Source organism: Engystomops pustulosus, chromosome 4 (genome assembly GCF_040894005.1).
Source record: "Engystomops pustulosus chromosome 4, aEngPut4.maternal, whole genome shotgun sequence".
Lineage (NCBI taxonomy): Eukaryota > Metazoa > Chordata > Amphibia > Anura > Leptodactylidae > Engystomops > Engystomops pustulosus.
In genome coordinates, this window is record NC_092414.1 from 32,714,095 (window position 1) to 32,733,694 (window position 19,600).

At 45.5% G+C, this 19,600-nt stretch overlaps 1 long non-coding RNA gene across 1 annotated transcript in view; it reads left to right on the forward strand.

The window, feature by feature from the left end:
- LOC140128924 (uncharacterized) overlaps positions 1 to 19,195 on the forward strand; it is a 78,672-nt gene extending 59,477 nt beyond the window's left edge. Inside the window, exons 2-3 of the long non-coding RNA XR_011855190.1 lie at positions 15,114 to 15,263; positions 17,728 to 19,195. This is a non-coding gene — a long non-coding RNA (uncharacterized lncRNA). The remainder of the gene's footprint in view (positions 1 to 15,113; positions 15,264 to 17,727) is intronic.
- Positions 19,196 to 19,600: the final 405 nt, after the last annotated feature.

The window sequence follows — 19,600 nt, forward strand, 5'->3', positions numbered from 1 at the left end:
AATTGCTATACATGCCATAATACAGTAAACCAGTAGGAGGATAAAGGTTGTTGAGTTTTACACACAAACTAACGTACATGTAATCATTTCAAACCTTCTTGATTCAAGGTTCTTCTCAATACCAAGTTTTTTAGATTGCCGTAAGTGTTCCAACAAATAAACCTCTTACATATTAGGGCCGAATCAAGTCAAGTCACCATGGGGAAAACAAATGTAACCGCTTTGCCAAGAACAGTAACATTAATTCATCTCTTCCGTAAGTCCCCAGTGGTCTCGGATTAGCTACAAGAGGTGGATGAGAGCAGAGCTCTCGTGGTTTAGCGGAGGTCAATGGCACAAGTGACTTTTAAATAATTCATTTGAAGATCCCTTACTGTACCTCACCCATAGCATGAAGATTTATGGCTTGTGTATAACCCCATATATTAATGTGTTACAATGTTAAAAGTTTTTCAGCATATTCCCGGTTAGAGGCGTATTTAGGAGAGGCAGGGCCCCATAGCAGGCTCCCCAATTTAAAAATATAATATTAAAAATTACGTATAAGATAGGTTATGTAGTTTTGTTCTTAAGTTGAATTTGTATGTCAGTTGGAACTGTATATTTTATAATTGTAACCCCCAGTCAATTTTTTGGGGGTTTCTGTGACAATTAGATATTAAAAATGTCAAAATGCCATAAGAACCAGGATTAATAATAAAGCTTCATTACAGACACCTGTGATAACTGTTATAGCTGTTTATTGTAGCCTAAGGCTAAAGTACAATAAATTACCAATATCCAAAGGGCCGTTTGTAAGTCGGGTGTTCTTAAGCAGGGGACCACCTGTATTTATTGTATGTATTGTCATGTAAGTTACAATTGCAACATTCCCCACCGGGGCCTAGCCTTTTCTCGGGGCCTGGAGTCAGCCGGGGCCCGCAGTACCTGAGTGGCTGGCGGTTGCGGCCTAGGCATGCTAGTGTCACGGTGCTTGGTATGGGGGAACCGGAGGGCTGTCCTACAGCCTGGCAGGTCTCCAGCAGGGTGGTGTTGGCAAGAAATGATGAGGGAGAGGCTGCTATAGCGGATCTCCCTGGGGCAACCCTTTGGTCTCTAGAGGATGAGTCTCTGTGTAGTGGACAGGGTGCCTGTGATGATAGTAGTTGCAGTAGCAGGGACCAGACGGAGGCAGAGGTTGAACAAAAACAACTTACAGTTCTTTATTGGAACCGACAGGAACTTCCGCAACGTGCCTTTAACAGAGTGATGGAGCGCTGAGATGCTTTTGGAGGAAGCCACAGGAGATAGGTCGCCAGCCTGGATGCAGAGGGCAGGCTGGGGAGGTAGCTGTGTCCTAATAGGAAGCTTCAGCTCGTCCTGGAGTGCTTCAGGTATCACCCTTGAAGGTAGGATGATACCCCTTTCCTCACTATAGTAGCTAATCTATTAGCTCCACTCTTCAGAGGCAGGGGCTAGGCTCTTCCTGCTCTTATCTGGTATGCTGGCTGAATAGATTCTGGACTGGAGTTCCCAGTCTGCTTCTCTTCTCATCTGAGCTAGGCTAAACTAGTCTCTAGCTGTTCTGATCTTGTGCCCTGCAGACCCAGAGGGTCTGACTGGACCTGTTCTCTTCTCCCTCCTGGGAGAGACTCTCTCCTCTCTCTCCTGAGAGAGACTTCTCTCAGAGACTTCTCTAGAACATTCCTGGCCAGGGGTTTTGTAACTCCTCTGGTCAGGTGGTGGCTGCTCCTCCAATCACATCTCAGCTTACAGAGGACAGGATGTAACACAGATCATTGGATAACAGATCTAGCATCATGCAAAACACTGCCAGGCAGGAGCTACCACTGCAATGTCCCCTGTGTGATGTGATGACATGCTGTGGGACGTATTCGCAAGCACTCCTTTGCCATTGCATCGGCGAGGGTGTTGCATACCCCCGGGGCAATTGAAAGAGCCGCCCTCGGCTCGACTACAGATGGTTGGGGGAGCAGAGGTGGATACGGGCACTTCGGGGAAGTGCAGGCTATGTGAGGTGTAGGGACAAACCGCCCATGGTCCTGGAGACAGGCACCTGGGTTGGTGTCGGACTAAGACAAAACATGTAAGTGCTTGACAGTTGGTCGCTGACGCCATTAAACCGAACTGTACAGTAGGAAAGGTGTGGTGTCATGTCCTGTAATCCACTCCTTGCACCAAGGCCTGTATATTTGTTATGTAAACACTTCTTCCCTGGCGGCAATTATATAGTGTGTCTATCTGCATTGCGTTAGCATATGCGACACGAGTACCTCCTGACTGACATCCTTACCCATAGTATGAGCGGCATCCAGGTGCTATCTCTGTAACACCCCTGGTCCCCTAAAGACCCGCAGTTTACGGACTACCCCCACGTGCAAACCTCGGTTTGAGGGATAAGGTAGCGGTCAGTGTTTTACAAAAAGACGGTCCGACACAGCCACATTACAACCTGTAAAGCCTATGAAAGGGTTAATGCAGACTACTGGCATATATTGACAGTGTGCAAATATTTGGTAAATTCACATTGGCTTAGGAGCCCAATGGGTACACATCTTAAAACGTTACAAACGTTACAGAGGTAGGCTACTCAGGGTAGCAGAATAAATGTCTCTTTACCTGAAAAGGAAAAGGCATAAAAAAAGTGCAAGCATAATGTCCATACCTAAAAGGAAAGGCATTAAGTGCAAAATAATAATAAATTACATGGCAACTTTTCCTGGTAGTATCTGGCAAAAGTCTCACAGAAGGTCTTTAATAGCAAAGTCCATCTTCTGGGTACAGCCCTTGAGGTGGGGAAAAGTGCACTGAGATCCAAAGGGTCTCCTCTATGTGTAGAGGGACAGAGTCCTTTGGAAAGAATCTCTGCTGTGGCAGAGGGAGGGCGCTATCATAGCACATGACAGTGGAAAATCTCTTGACTGAGATAAATAAGGGTGAGAGTCTCAGGACAGTTTCTGGCTCTATAGAGTAAGGACAGAAATAAATATTTACAATGGACATAGTACCTGGAGAGGGCTACAGCCCTTCAGGGGTTAGTCAGATGCATCTTCGCTGGGTTCAGCAGGGACAGGATCCAAAGTCAGTAGGGAATCCTGTGCATCCTCAGCGGGAGTAGGTGCCGGCTGGGGACACCCGGTGGCAGTAGCGGGTACTGCAGATGCAGCAACATCCTCCGGACCTTCAGGGGGAGGAGCACTGTCGCCCGGGGTGTCGGCTGTTCCAGCCGGGGGCTCAACTGAGCCAGGGACCACGGAGGGGTCCAGAAAGACATAAATAGGAACCTGAGGCAGCGCCGCGGCTCCTTCCAGCTCCGGTTCTTCTGGGGCCGGGTCATCACCCCATTGGTAACCGGCAAGCGGAGAAGTGGGCCTCGTTGGAACCTCCGGACAAGGTTCACTAGCCGGGATGTCATCTCGCACAGAAGAGCCGCGGGACCTGGCAATACTCCCCCAGAAACGGAGGGGGTGGAGCCCTGGATCATGCCCGGCCCATGGATGGCAATGGGGCCCGTACTCACGATCACCGTGGATGGAGCATTCACGTGGGTCACCGCCCGGGGGCTCGCAGCCGAGGAAGAAGAGGTGTTCGGGGATTCCGGCCACTTGTCGTCCTCATACAGCTCGTCGTAAGATGAGTAGCGGTCCTCATCGGAGTCCGGGATCCGGATCACACCAGCCGCCCAGGGTCCTCGGGGCCCCTCCTGCAGGGAGAACTCAATGCACTCGCCTGGCTTCAGATTGTGCAGGCTCTCTGGCAGGTCAGGCCTCTTGACAGACCGGCGGGGAATAAATACCTCCCGTCCGGTGTAGTCTTGAGTGGCGAAGCCATAGCCACGTTGTTTGTCGAAGAACCGGACCATACCGGTGGTGCGGTTCTTTTCCACCCAGGCTCCAGCTGCAGATCGGCCGGCCATGTAACGTTGGGCCTCCTTCTCGCGGCGTCGCTGTTCCGAGACAGCGTCTTGGAGTCTCTGGCGGACGGCCTCACATCGGCCTCGAGGCTGCGGAGGTGCCGGTGCTGGGGCTCGTGGCTCCGGTGCAGGCTCGGATCTCCGTGGTGGTCGGGCAGGTGCCGAAACAGGAGCAGGAGCAGGAGCAGCCGGAGGATCAGGAACCGTCACAGCAGGGCTAGCAGGCCGAACAGTAGGGACAGTAGGCCTCGGAGCAGGTGGCACGGCAGCAGTAGGCCCAGGCGCTGGTTCGACAGGAGTCGGGGCCTCCCCACATGGCGCCTCCACGTGGGCCCGCGGTACCGGCATGGTAACCGGGATAGGCACGAGGAACCGCCCGGGTGGTACTTGGTACTCCATCACCGTCTGGACATACCTCCTGGTGACGAAGGCTCGGGTCCGTCCTCGATGCAGCCGGTGCCTAGCAAAGGGCCTCCGGACCGGCTGCGCAGAGACCACAACCATGGTCTCCAACACTTCGAAGAACTCGGGACGCTCCACAGAAGGGAATGGCGGAGGACCCCACATGATGCTGACCTCACTGTCCAAGATCCGCACAAGTTCTGGCGTTTCGTTGAGGCGGGGCAGGAAGTCCGCTTCGCGCCAGAGGGAGGAGTCCAAGTCCTTCCCGACAAGAGCTGTGGCGGGCTCAAATTTTTCCTGCGCCACAGGAGGCGGGGTTCGCGCCCTTCGCGCGTGGGTGGAGCTTGGTGTGTCGTCTGGGTTTCCCGCCAGTGAAGGTTTTGGCGGGCTGGAATTACTTGCTGCGCCACAGTTTCTGAGGTAAAATCTTCAGGCACGGCAGCGCCGGATGTAGCAGAGCTGGTACAGTTCTTGCAGGGATTAACCTCTTGAGTGCTGGAGCGGCGCTCGACAGCACGTGGCAGCATTAACACAGTTCAATCCAGAAACACACAATCACTTGGGCCTAAACCCGAATGGCAGCAGGGTTAGGCAGCACAGTCTTTGTAATAAAGGATAGTCTTTAATGCCGTAATAAGGCACAGAAGTATCAATCCTGTTCGTGACGCCACTTGCAACATCCCCCACCGGGGCCTAGCCTTTTCTCGGGGCCTGGAGTCAGCCGGGGCCCACAGTACCTGAGTGGCTGGCGGTTGCGGCCTAGGCACGCTAGTGTCACGGTGCTTGGTATGGGGGAACCGGAGGGCTGTCCTACAGCCTGGCAGGTCTCCAGCAGGGTGGTGTTGGCAAGAAATGATGAGGGAGAGGCTGCTATAGCGGATCTCCCTGGGGCAACCCTTTGGTCTCTAGAGGATGAGTCTCTGTGTAGTGGACAGGGTGCCTGTGATGATAGTAGTTGCAGTAGCAGGGACCAGACGGAGGCAGAGGTTGAACAAAAACAACTTACAGTTCTTTATTGGAACCGACAGGAACTTCCGCAACGTGCCTTTAACAGAGTGATGGAGCGCTGAGATGCTTTTGGAGGAAGCCACAGGAGATAGGTCGCCAGCCTGGATGCAGAGGGCAGGCTGGGGAGGTAGCTGTGTCCTAATAGGAAGCTTCAGCTCGTCCTGGAGTGCTTCAGGTATCACCCTTGAAGGTAGGATGATACCCCTTTCCTCACTATAGTAGCTAATCTATTAGCTCCACTCTTCAGAGGCAGGGGCTAGGCTCTTCCTGCTCTTATCTGGTATGCTGGCTGAATAGATTCTGGACTGGAGTTCCCAGTCTGCTTCTCTTCTCATCTGAGCTAGGCTAAACTAGTCTCTAGCTGTTCTGATCTTGTGCCCTGCAGACCCAGAGGGTCTGACTGGACCTGTTCTCTTCTCCCTCCTGGGAGAGACTCTCTCCTCTCTCTCCTGAGAGAGACTTCTCTCAGAGACTTCTCTAGAACATTCCTGGCCAGGGGTTTTGTAACTCCTCTGGTCAGGTGGTGGCTGCTCCTCCAATCACATCTCAGCTTACAGAGGACAGGATGTAACACAGATCATTGGATAACAGATCTAGCATCATGCAAAACACTTAACTCCTGCCCTGCCAGGCAGGAGCTACCACTGCAATGTCCCCTGTGTGATGTGATGACATGCTGTGGGACGTATTCGCAAGCACTCCTTCGCCATTGCATCGGCGAGGGTGTTGCACAATCACAATCATGTTGAGCATATACACACATATAAAGTTCTATAAACAATTTTGAGCAGTTGTCTATGTGCTAGACAACTACTATGGGCAGATTTCAACCATTCGAATTTATAGTGCGGTGTATGTGCAGTGTTAAATGCCTTCTGATGTGAGTGTCAGCTGTGTGTGCTCTATGTGAATAGACTGCACCAGTCGCACGTATGTTTAACATCTGCTCAATTTCTGCCCTTTAGCAATATTTTTGCACAGAAAACTCTCAGATACCGCAAACATAAAATTGAGCAAAGACTTCAAAATTAAGCAAAAACTTCCCCCTGTAGTAGCAATGGACCCACATACACAACCTCCTATGTGGTATTGTTTTACGATTAAGTTTGCATTCGTTGCACACTCTGTGGTCTATTTTTTCCGCCATTGCATGACTTTAGAGTAGCGTTTTTTTCTCACTAAAAAAACCCCACAAAAATTTGTGACAATTATATATATATATATATATATGTATATATATCACAAATATGTTACATACATATTATGTTGTACAATGTATATAATGGTATATGTATATAATTATATCATGTATATAATGGTGCACCTCCTCCACTTTTTAGTGTGTCCGGTCAGATGATGGGGCCTCTGGACAGCTGCTATGTCTGCTACCTCTGTAGTTATGTTCTGTTCCCAGTATTAGGCCATACAATATGAAACATCACAATTTTACTTTACTATAGTCCCAGACTGCATTGATCTGCTGTAAGGTGTCTATAATGAAGCTTTATTGTTAATCATTGGTCCCATTACAGCAAAAAATGTTGAACTCCAATTGTAACGTGGGCAAAAAAAAATTGTCTGGAACTACAATTAGAAATTATACAGTTTCAACTTACATATAAATTCAACTTACGAACAAACCTAAGTAAACTTGTACGTATCCCGGGGACTGCCTTTATTAGAGATAAACCACCTAGGTACAACTTGTAGGATCTCCACTCATCATATTCTGGCTGGAATCAACAAGAGAATAAAGCTGATAGAACAACTCCATTCTCTGTGCTGTGGATGAGCTCCACTACAATTCAAGTGTATGGGAACTCAACGGCAAAAACAATGGCATTTCAATCCAACAACTTCTGGTCATCAGATACAGCATTGAATCTAATGCTGATTCTGGAGCGGCAGTGTATGGGTGACCGTGCTTGCCTCTGTATACAAACAGAGGCATGTTTTTGAGTGAAACAATTGGACACCATGGAGAAGGTAAGCATAAAGGGTAACCTACAAAGTAGGTCCCATTTGCGACCAATAAGGAAGCTACACTGAGAAAAGGTGACAGAACATTCCTTGCTTCCTAGTTTCCAGTAATGAAAAGGAAGGTTTTTTTCCAAGTACGCCTGCTATTTTTGCAACTTTGTGGGGACTTTTTAGGTGCAAAATAATGATGCCTTGCAAACATCTGCAGAATGCCAGATAAGGCACAGAAAAACCGCTAAGTGCCAGACTTTTGTGTGCACCCAAAAAAAGAGACAAGTTGAATAACTGTGCCAAAAAAATTGCACCAAAAATTGTTCTGAATATATTACTACAGATATTTACTGCCCTCATCGGTGCCTGAACCACTCTTGGTAGTTTGGTGGTTAAGAGCAGTAGGAGAACTTAAATGTGGCACCTATACAGTGATGGTACATGTTTGTTCCAGTTGGCACCTCCCCCATTGTGTCGTAAAGTGGGAATGTGCGAACTGGTTGCCATAAGAATGCAAATACATTTTCTGCAATGCTTTTTCTAAGGTATAAAGACACAACAAAACTAAATTAATTTGGTATATCTGTGATCGGTATCCAAGTGGGCATGGAGGGTTGTGGAGTAAGCCATACGAGGTCACAGAGAGGGTTGATATATGGCACATTAGCGATTAGTGTAATCCAGGGGCAATGCCTGGCATAATATCTGAATACACAGTCCTGCACTGGATACACCAAGAGGCCAGAGACTATGGGGCACATTTACAAAGGGTCTGCACGGCGCATTTTCGTGGGGTTTCCTGAGTATTTCAGATTTGCACTGCTTTTAAGTGAGGTTTTTGGTGCACATGATCGGATTTTGGCGCAATCGCATGCGAAACAAATCGGAGGGCATGGCCGACGGACAACCCAACTTATTCAGACTGAGCGCAGGATTTACAATTCAAATTGTGTCGCAAGACAAAAAGAATGTGAACTCCGGCGGAATCAGCGAGGAAGCGGCAGATGCAGGAAAATGGACGTACGATCTTGAAGAATCGTGCCGGACTTCATCCTCATCGGAGGATGCACCTCGGGGATCGTGACAGGACCGGGTAAGTAAATCTGCCCCTATATGTATATAGCTATGTATATGTAACCAGCCCGGTAGGGTTGACACAAAAATACATGAAGAAATTTTTTTTTGTCAAATATGCTTCAAAAGTCAAATAAGCGCAGCATTTTTCCATTTTTTTTCAGTAGATTACACTGAATATTAAATGTTGCCACTTGGAAAAGACATTTGTCCCACAGATAATAAGCCCTCATATGGCGCTTTGTATGGGAAAAGAAAAAAAGATATGGCTTTATGATTCTGAGAAGTTAGAAAAAGAAAATACACAAAATGAAGGAGATTAAAGATGGGGGGAGGCCTCTCAACTAAATCGGAATGACCTTTGTACAGTCTCGGCATGTTTTTGCATTGCAATGATGTTTGTTCTCTATATGTGCATTTCATTTTTATTTATTTTACTCAAACTCACTTTGTTCACTTTGCGCTTGAAAGAGTCTCAAAGTGTGACTTCTCCCCCTCTATAACACTTCCCATGTGCCAACTACGTCTCCTCATATACAAACAGATGGGGTTTAACAGACACATGTAAACATTTCTGATGACAGATAGAATTAATCTAACTTCTTAAAATATCTATGACAGTTTATGGAGTTCAACATGTGAACAAGCCTATAAACTACATCAAGGAGACCGAAGGGTTTATATCACTGGAATCTGTTGGGCAACCAGACCCAGCACATGGCTCCTGCATACTCAAGGTGTTGCATCAACAAGCAAATATAAAGAAAAGTCTGCCAAGAAGGGCTGTCAATATGAGTTACTGTACACATAGATAAAACTAAATAAGAATTTCAAAAGCTGTAATTAAAAATAAATACTGTCCCTAAATATGTCTAAATTACACTTATGCTCCCTCAAAAAACAAAACAAAAACAAAACAAAAAAAACCCATAGAAATACTCACTTCCACTCCTCTATATCTTTATATCGCTGCTGTCCTTCGCAAGTCTTCACATGCCGGGATGACCTTAAAAAATAACTTATAATTAGCAGCACGTAGGGCGGGGACAAGATGTCCGGTGCTCCGGGCTGCTAATTATGCAAGCCCTCGCCACCTCTCTATCCCATGCTGAGAGAGGGAGTTGAATTCAGGCCTCTCATGTGACATCTCCTCACTCTTCCATGCTCCCAGCATAGGAGAGGTAGGTAGCGAGGCCGTGCATAATTAGCAGCTTGGAGCTGCGGACATCTTGTGCTCTGCTCCATGCTGCTTGATATAAGTTTCCTTTCTAGGTGATCCAGACGTGTCAAGACTAGCCACGGACACTGCCGGGATCAAGATGAAGAGGAGTGGAGGTGAGTATTTCTAGTTTTTTTGTGTTTTTTGAGTGGTTGATTTCCTTTAATTCATATAGAGTACAGAACAATTTCTCATAAAATGAATTTAATACAATATCCTATCATTTTTTTGTATGTGTATTGATACAGCATGTTAAGAAAATAAAAAATGTATAGTAGGGCACTGCAGTGTAGGACATAGAGAGTACTGTGCAGCTGTGTTATTTGAAATCTGCATAGTTTTCTTTATTAATCGACACTAGAGATGAGCGAGTATACTCGTCCGAGCTTGATGCTCGTTCGAGTATTAAGGTACTCGAAACGGCTCGTTGCTCGGACGAGTATTTCCCCTGCTCGAGATCGAGCATTTAATTAAAAAAACACAGTGAAGAACAGTGAAGAATAGAATAAAAACAGTGAACACAGTGAACACAGGATCATTTAAGTGAAAAACACAGTGAAAAACACAGTGAAGAATAGATTACAGATGTTCGGCACATCTGCTTACTTGTCGGGAGATACGCGCGGAACGGTGCAAACAAAATAGTATGTGAAGAACAATATATATGTGTGAAGAAGACATTGCAGAACACGGTGAGCAGCACAGAGACACCGGGGAGCAGCACAGAGACACCGGAGAGCAGCACAGAGACACCGGGGAGCAGCACAGAGACACGGGGGCAGAGGCGGCACGGAGACATGGGGCAGCGGCAGCAGCACAGAGACATGGGGCATCGGCAGCAGCACGGAGACATGGGGCAGGGGCAGCAGCACAGAGACATGGGGCAGCGGCAGCAGCACAGAGACATGGGGCAGCGGCAGCACGGAGACATGGGGCATCGGCACGGAGACATGGGGCAGCGGCAGCACGGAGACATGGGGCAGCGGCACGGAGACATGGGGCAGCGGCAGCATGGAGACATGGGGCATCGGCACGGAGACATGGGGCAGCGGCACGGAGACATGGGGCAGCGGCAGCATGGAGACATGGGGCATCGGCACAGAGACATGGGGCAGCGGCAGCACGGAGACATGGGGCAGCGGCAGCACGGAGACATGGGGCATCGGCACGGAGACATGGGGCAGCGGCAGCATGGAGACATGGGGAATCGGCACGGAGACATGGGGCAGCGGCAGCATGGAGACATGGGGCAGCGGCACAGAGACATGGGGCAGCGGCAGCATGGAGACATGGGGCATCGGCACGGAGACATGGGGCAGCGGCAGCACGGAGACATGGGGCAGCGGCACGGAGACATGGGGCAGCGGCAGCATGGATACATGGGGCATAGGCACGGAGACATGGGGCAGCGGCAGCATGGATACATGGGGCATCGGCACGGAGACATGGGGCAGCGGCAGCATGGAGACATGGGGCATCGGCACGGAGACATGGGGCAGCGGCAGCATGGAGACATGGGGCATCGGCACGGAGACATGGGGCAGCGGCAGCACGGAGACATGGGGCATCGGCACGGAGACATGGGGCAGCGGCAGCACGGAGACATGGGGCAGCGACAAGGAGACATCGGGGAGACTTCAGTGGAAGAAGAGCAGCGGATCCCGGGACAGTGTATCTCCCGACAAGTAAGCAGATGTGCCAAACATCTGCAATCTATTCTTCACTGTGTTTTTCACTTAAATGATCCTGTGGTCACTGTTTTTATTCTATTCTTCACTGTTCTTCACATCTGCTAACTTGTCGGGAGATAATATACGCGCGGAACAGTGAAGAATAGATTGCAGATGTTAGTATACATCTGCTAACTTATCAGAAGACATTCTTTTTCAATTAATTAACACATTTTATTCCCGAACCATGGTCCCTTTGAAAAAAGCTCGAGTCTCCCATTGACTTCAATGGGGCTCGTTATTCGAGACGAGCACTCGAGCATCTGGAAAAGTTCGTCTCGAATAACGAGCACTCGAGCATTTTAGTGCTCGCTCATCTCTAATCGACACTATTAGCGTAAGGCAGATGCAGCCAAATATGTTTACCCCGTAGAAATGAAGCCACATGCTGGTTCAATCCCACAGACTAAACACATTGTACAGGACAGGAGTCCTTGCATCATGCTGCCAGTTGTAGTTCTTACATTGCCGGGGCTGCAGTTCAACTGGCAGGCAAAGTTCCTTGAATCATATTTCAGTATGAGGCAAGGACTCCTGTCCAGTATTAAAGGACATCTATCAATCAATCTTACCAATATAGACTGCTTGTTATATTCTCAAGGGAATGGCACCGTTTTTTAATCAGTTTTGTAACATTTGGATTCCATATAAAATCCTATATAAAAATATACAAATGAGCACGAGGTGCTCTAACCAAAACCAGGGTGCCTCTTGGCTCTCATCATCTATGCATGCCCCCACTGTCAATATTCCCCCTTATTCCACCCCCTCATCCTCAGAGAGCTAGTGACCTCACCCCTCATGTTTCCCAATCATACTTTCCTTGCGCAACCGGCTGGATACCAGTGTGAATGCGAAAGGAAAGTATGACCATGCATGCACGAGGCTTGAAGACAGCCAGTAGACTGTGGGGACTGGTTAAGAAGTGGAATATTTTACTACTATATTTTATTACTACTAGTAATATATTGGTATTATTTTGTGTCAGTAAAAGTAGATATCACAAAACATGCATATTAAGATGTAGTCAGGACTCGGCCTCCTCAACGAGGCTGGCTGCTGGCCATAATACATTAGGTGTCTGGTATAATGAATGACAGCGTTGAGTAAGGAGAGAAGGCTGTGAAGGCGATGACTAGTTTCTTACAACTTTCACTTGATAAATGATCTCCTGAATTTGGTGTTAGACAAACATATGTGTTAAAAAAACGAATTCTTGTTATTTCCACCTTAAGGCAGCTGCTGATCTGCAGCAGTGGTTTGTAAATCATCCTATGCTCAGTTAAAGGTACATGACCATCAATCAAAAATAGAAAGTAACAATTAAGTTGTAAAAGTTGTACAAAGATGTATAGTTCAAAATTATCCAGTTAGGCCAAGTTCCATGATAGTTCAACCAACATTTCTATGGATGAGAACACCCTGGAAATGACAATGTTATGTCTACTCTTGTATTTTTGGACTTAAAGGCACCGTCACCAGGGACCTCATTGTTACAGAAGAAAGGTCAGAGAAACCTATTACAGCTGCATTGCAAATCTGCCTTCTGTTTTCTCTAAGGATGTGCATTACAGTATACACTCACCGGCCACTTTATTAGGTACACCTGTCCAACTGCTCCTTAATACTTAATTTCTAATCAGCCAATCACATGGCGGCAACTCAGTGCATTTAGGCATGTAGACATGGTGAAGACAATCTCCTGCAGTGCAAGCCGAGCATCAGTATGGGGAAGAAAGGTGATTTGAGTGCCTTTGAATGTTGCATGGTTGTTGGTGCCAGAAGGGCTGGTCTGAGTATTTCAGAAACTGCTGATCTACTGGGATTTTCACGCACAACCATCTCTAGGGTTTACAGAGAATGGTCCGAAAAAGAAAAAACATCCTGTGAGCGGCAGTTCTGTGTGCAGAAATGCCTTGTTGATGCCAGAGGTCAGAGGAGAATGGGCAGACTGGTTCAAGCTGATAGAAAGGCAACAGTGACTCAAATCGCCACCCGTTACAACCAAGGTAGGCAGAAGAGCATCTCTGAACGCACTACTTGGGCAGCACTATACCACCCCAGGTAGAGGATCCCCTGGACTACTGAGCAGCCAAACTTGATGTGTGGCCGCAACTTACAGAGTTTGCAGTAGAGAAGCTGTCCTGCCTGGCCAGTGGTGTGGCATCATAGCGGGTGTTCAGTGCGGCGGGGGCCAACGTTACCCCAAGGAGAACCCGCTTGTCCACCTGTAATGTGGAGAGACTGACCTTTGTCAGGATGAATGAATCAGGCTGGGATCGGCCAGGATTTCAACTCACCAATGCCTAATGCATCAGATTAGATCAGCCATGACGCCATCCAAAAGGTTGAGAAATGAGCCTGGATTCTAACCTCCTGCTGCAGCCACTATTCTGATGCTCCCACCCGCCTGATGCCACACATCTGCTGCTAGTTGCTCCATCTGCCTCCCACCATCTTTACCTGGGACTGAAATTGTCACCCACCTGCACACTCTATCATTGTGTCACTTTCTGACCTCTTGCTGCTCTCTGTCATTGTGCCACACCATGCCTACCATGTTGCTGCCATCACCAGAATTTGCTATGTGCCACTCTCTGGCCTCATGCTTCTGCTACTGGTGCTGCCCACCTACACACACTGTGAATCTGCCACTCTCTGACCTCCTGCTGCTGCCGCCACCTCCACACTTTGTCATTGTGCCATACTGTGGCCTACCATGTTGCTGCTACAACCAGAATTTGTAATTGTGCCACTCTCTGACCTCATGCTGCTGCCGCCACCTCCACACACTGTCATTGTGCCACACTGTGGCCTACCATGTTGCTGCCGGCTCCAGAATTTGTCATTGTGCCACTCTCTGACCTCATGATGCTGATGCTGACTCCTCCACTCCTTTCACCCTCCACCACTCTATGACGTTGCCACTATGGTTTTTCCCTTCATTTCATCTGTCAGAAAGATTAAAAGCTTCACTCTTTGATGTTTGAGCTGGCACAGACGTTACCTTGTCAGGCTGTGCTCTCGCTTCACTTATTTGGTGAAGTTGGCCCCTGTAAGGGCCCCTGTAATTGAAGAGTGAAGCAATTCTCAGAGCGGCGGCTGTCATGTGCGTGTCATACTAAAACACAGCATTGTTTGAAGACCAAACCACGCTCCCTATGTATATTTAAGCATGGCACAATGTTCAGCAACACCCACCAGGCTGTCTGCAGCCAGGAAATACCTGTTTATTAACGTGATTCTCCATGATTCGATTCGGGTCGAATCTAATTTTGTTGGAAAATTCGGCGAATAAAATTTTTGAAAAATTCAATCATCTCTTCTCTGAGTAGTCCTAGGTGTTTGGCTTTGGTTTGGATGCAATTCAAAAAACAACATGAAGATTGTCTGTGCTGCAGACTCCCCAACTCTCAACCGCCCTTTTCTGCTCCTGTACAGCTCCTCCCTCCCCCACTGGTGTCATCTCACCAGACAGTGTGCTCTGTGAAGGAGCAGGAGGGAGGAGCTGTACAGGAGCACAAAGATGGGGCAGTGTACAGCACCGACAAGTTACCTGTTCTTTTAAATGCATCCAAACCCAAGCCCAACCCCTGGAACTACACATAGGATAATGTCAGGATGCCAGGTAAGTTGTAACACCCAATTATATTGTAATGCAAATGCTTAGAGAAAGACCTGTCTTTAGCGAAAATTAGGTCCCTGGTGACAGGTTCCCTTTAAGGGTGTTACACTTTCGTACCCTTAAAGAGCATAGCTTAATACACAGTTTTGTACATATTTTTTTCTGCTGCAGGACAACTACTCCCGAACATCTAGCCAATGGTATTAAGAACAATATTCGGCATAGAAGGATATCTGGAAGTGATGAAGGATTTGAGAAGTTCTACATCCGTAAAAGATATATGCAAGGAACAGGCAAAATAATAATCAAGTATAGTCTGAGGTAAGGGCAAAAAACTGTTCTAGCAAATTGTGGAATAAGCGGAGAGTCATAATCCAAGGTCAAGAACAATCTGGGCTCAAGCGCATAGAACAGCAGAAGCCTTTCTCGGTGTGAGATGCATCTTATTGTTGCAGAGGAATGACCGGCATCTGAACTAAAGTGATTGTCTGGGAAAATCTCCATTTTTTAAAGCATTCCTACTACAGATTTTTTCACTGCTGCCTAAAACTTTTTCACAGTTCATTGTTAAATAAGGTTTCCGCTTTAGATGATGGGCTAAAATGTGCTGAAAGATGAATGTAGATGGAGGTACTTTATAAATACATAAGTAAAGTCCCTGTCATTGAAAATGTACTGACTCTAAGAACTATGATGACGTGCATGGTACTGAACAAAAGCATAAAGAAGTGACTTGTCTATATACTGTATGTCATTGAGATCTTAAAAAAAATATAAATTTAATGGAAGTGGAAGTATTGAAACATTTAATAAATCCACAAAGGGAAATAAATATCAGTCCTTGGAACATTCTGTTACTCAACATATAAGATGGTTGGCGTTCATCTCAGTAGCACTTTATTCCAAATGGGCACATACTTACCAGGATTATCACATTTTTGGGCCCTGTCTAGTAAAATAGTTATATCTATAGGTTTTATGCACTTTTTCATAAAAGTGATGTTTACTGTCTGTTTTGACAGTGTGTAGATGTAGGAGGTATGTAAAATATCCTATGATTTTTGTATTAATAACTTTCATTCTTCTATTATTATGGCACCTGCCAAAGGGCGGGATATTTTACACATAGTATGATAGAATTTAGACTATTTAACTATATATATATATATATATATATATATATATATATATATATATATATATATATATATATATATATATAATAAAGCTGAATATGTATAAAAACAGAGTCTATGGGGGATATTTGATATTTGTTTGACTTGTCCTGTACAACTTAATAAAAAAGATAAAAACTATGTAAAGTAGCACTCTTTAAGTCTCTTTGCTGGATACTAAGTACAATATAGTAAATGCAATATCATAAATCAAACTTGTATTGTCTGTTGTTGAGCCCCAACCAACATGATCTTGATGACCTCTCATATCCTTAAGTCACAACTATTAAAAAAAACATAAGTATATCCATTTAAGAAGTCTTGATGTAGACTTGAGGAGGCTGATTTGCCCAACTGGACCCTGGAGCCTCCACGTGACTAGAACCCGGGTGCTGGAGCATGTTAAGTACTCTCTCTTTTTGACCAATCATGCCCCAATCCCCAGTTGTTTTCCTGAATTCCCAGAAAACCCATTTGGTTTATACGATGAAAATGGAACAATGTCCCACATAATCGAGCAAAAACCATCACTTCACATAGGTAGAAACGAAAAAAACTCAGGTGCACGGACCAAATCCAACCTCAGCCGACAGGTAAATATACAGGAAACAAAAAAGCCAAGGACCAACACTCCACAAGGAAGCTTAGCTTGAATAATGGACATTCTTTATTTAATAAAAATGCACATAACCAACACGAGGTTGACGCATTTCGATGCTTAGCGTCTTAGTCATTCTTAGTCACTTAGTCATAGTGACACATTTATTTAGACATACTTTTATATATTCATGGTAACATCAAAATAACTTTTTATTTCCATTTCCCTTTATCATTAAAGTAGAATTCTCACTACTCACCACCAACACACAAACTCTCCAGCAATAGCTCTATGCCCTTTCATATCCTGGAGCTTGGACTATTGAGAGATTTTTCTACAGTATCTCCCTATAGATGTTAGGTTACATTAGGGGAAGGCTAATGATTTATCATATATATTTCTAGTGTTAAAGGGGCCCAGTGAAGGATAGTGGCCTGGAATGATACAGTACAGAGATCTCAAGTATATCAATCCTTGGTTACAATAATCAGAATTTACCTAGAACTGTAACTTCAAGAGCCATATTCCATATACCATACAATTCCCTACGTAAGGCTACAAAGCTAGAAGAAATTGCTCAGATGTCAAGCAGAACCCATTCAATACCCTTCTATGTTCTGCCAATGCTCGCAGCTCACCACAGGCACCACAGGCTGTAGAGAAAGATTATACACTACGGATTCATCATCTCACGTCCACGTTCATTAGAGTCATTTATTATTACACCGAGCAAAAAACCATTTCTGGGGAAGAACATTAGAACATTTATTTAAAAATTTTAGTGGGACGGGTTGCGGAGAGAAGAAAACATGGATACAAATGTCGACCAAATGTTCCCCTCCCTGCAGCTATCAAAGGGGAATGATTCTGTAATATTTAATGGCTTGTTTTGCTCCCTAAATGATACAACAATGAAAGGGATTATTAATGTTAATAGCATTCTTATCATATTTTAATGGCATCATGTATAACCGAAATGTCATCTCAGCACATATGTCTATCTCTCACCCAGGGCCCCGGAATAATCACACTTCTTACTGAGAGCGAGAGGGAGAAGTTGTACAGCTGCCAGGGCTGGGAGCACTAACAGAGAAATGAGAGGGATCTTTCACTGCCTGGGCGATGAAACACAAAACCAAGACAACATTCATTTTCTCAACAACATATACTATGAAGAGGAGATGAAAGCAGAAATGCTTATGGGTTACACTATGAGGGCAGTCGGGAGGAGGAGAATTAGAAGGAATGGGAAAACTGATAGCCGGGTAATGAGAGGGGAAACACGACGCGAAACAATTTGCAACAAAATTAATAGAATATGTAATTAGCAACGTGTCAAGCCTGATATTTGGATGTTTTTGAAGGATTAAGGGTAGCAAAAATTGGATTTGATATCACAACGGCTATGGAATAAAACAAAGGCAAATCTGAGCTTACAATTAAAAATAGTTGGGGGTGAGACAATAGCTCATTATTCTCCAGTAGACGTGCCAACTTTCATCAGGGTTCAATTGTTACTCCAAGCCAGAATGAAGTTGGAATATCTTGTATACTGCGTTAAGAAAAATGCCATATGAGTACTCATCATTCAGCTCAGGGTCACAAAAGCGTATTACAGGCACATTTCTGGGACAATATGATGAATGAATATGGAAGATCCACCATGGATCGGTTCACCAGAATCAAAAGGATGAAGCTTTAGATGATCAGACATGGAGTGGTGGCCACATGACCAGTGAATAGCTATAACCCTGTTATTATTTTGACATGTTATTGGTGTGTTATATGTACATTTTATAACATCATATGATCTCTGTCTTACGAGCTTCAAGAAAGCTACGAAGAAAAGCGGTATGATTAGATGCAGGAAAACTTCAAGGAAGCATGATGGTCCTTAAACTTAACCTCTGGAGCAGTGGTGGTGAACCTATGGCACGGGTGCCAGAGGTGGCACTCGGAGCCATTTATGTGGGCACTCAGAGCATCACCCCAGGAGGTCTCCAAATAGGACCAAATCCACCAAATCTTCCTGCAGTCCAAGGCAACTTAAGGGATGCTGCTCTTAGCGCTATTGTAAAGCGACACTTCATTGGCTGTTTGGAACTGCGGGAAAAGTGAGAAGGTGTGGACGGAACTGCATTATCTTTGGAGGTCCTCTTGCTGGATCAACCATTCTTCCTCTACACAGAGACCCTGGAGAGAAGCTAGAACAAGAGTCTGAATTTTCCCGCCTTCTTTCTACTGTATTGGTGGCCTCAGGGGGTCGATACGATTGAAAGATGCGGAAGAACAGGTAACAATAAGTTACTGCCTAAAATGCCATGTTGGCACTTCCCGGAAAATATGTGGATTTTGGTTGTAGTTTGGGCACTCGGCCTAAAAAAGGTTCTCCTTCACTGCTCTGGAGGATTGGGAAGACTGGAAAACTATGTGGGTCTATTTCAGAAAAAAAATCATCTATTTCATATCTAAAAACGAAAATCAAGCAGATGGAGAATGTTTTGGATAAATAAAAGCCTTTCTGAATAAAAATATCAGTGACATCAAAAGAGTATGTATGTTAATAAGGAGAATTTCATGATTTCAATGAACAGAAGACTAAATATATTTTCAATGATTTCTGGATAGGACCCTCAAAATACTCATTTGTTGGATACAAAAAGTTGTTGTTTATTTATAAAAGTTCCCCTCTGGGACAAGGGTCCACATGTGACTTCTTAGCAGCCTTTATAGTTATTGCCTTTTTTAGAACTTTCAGGAAAAAGAAAACAGTATAGTCCCATTTATATTCTACCTTCTGAATCCAGTCCCTGACCACCCTGTCACATTGCTGATGCTAAATTGTATCAAATATATAGTAGTAACATTGCTGATTCTAACCCGAT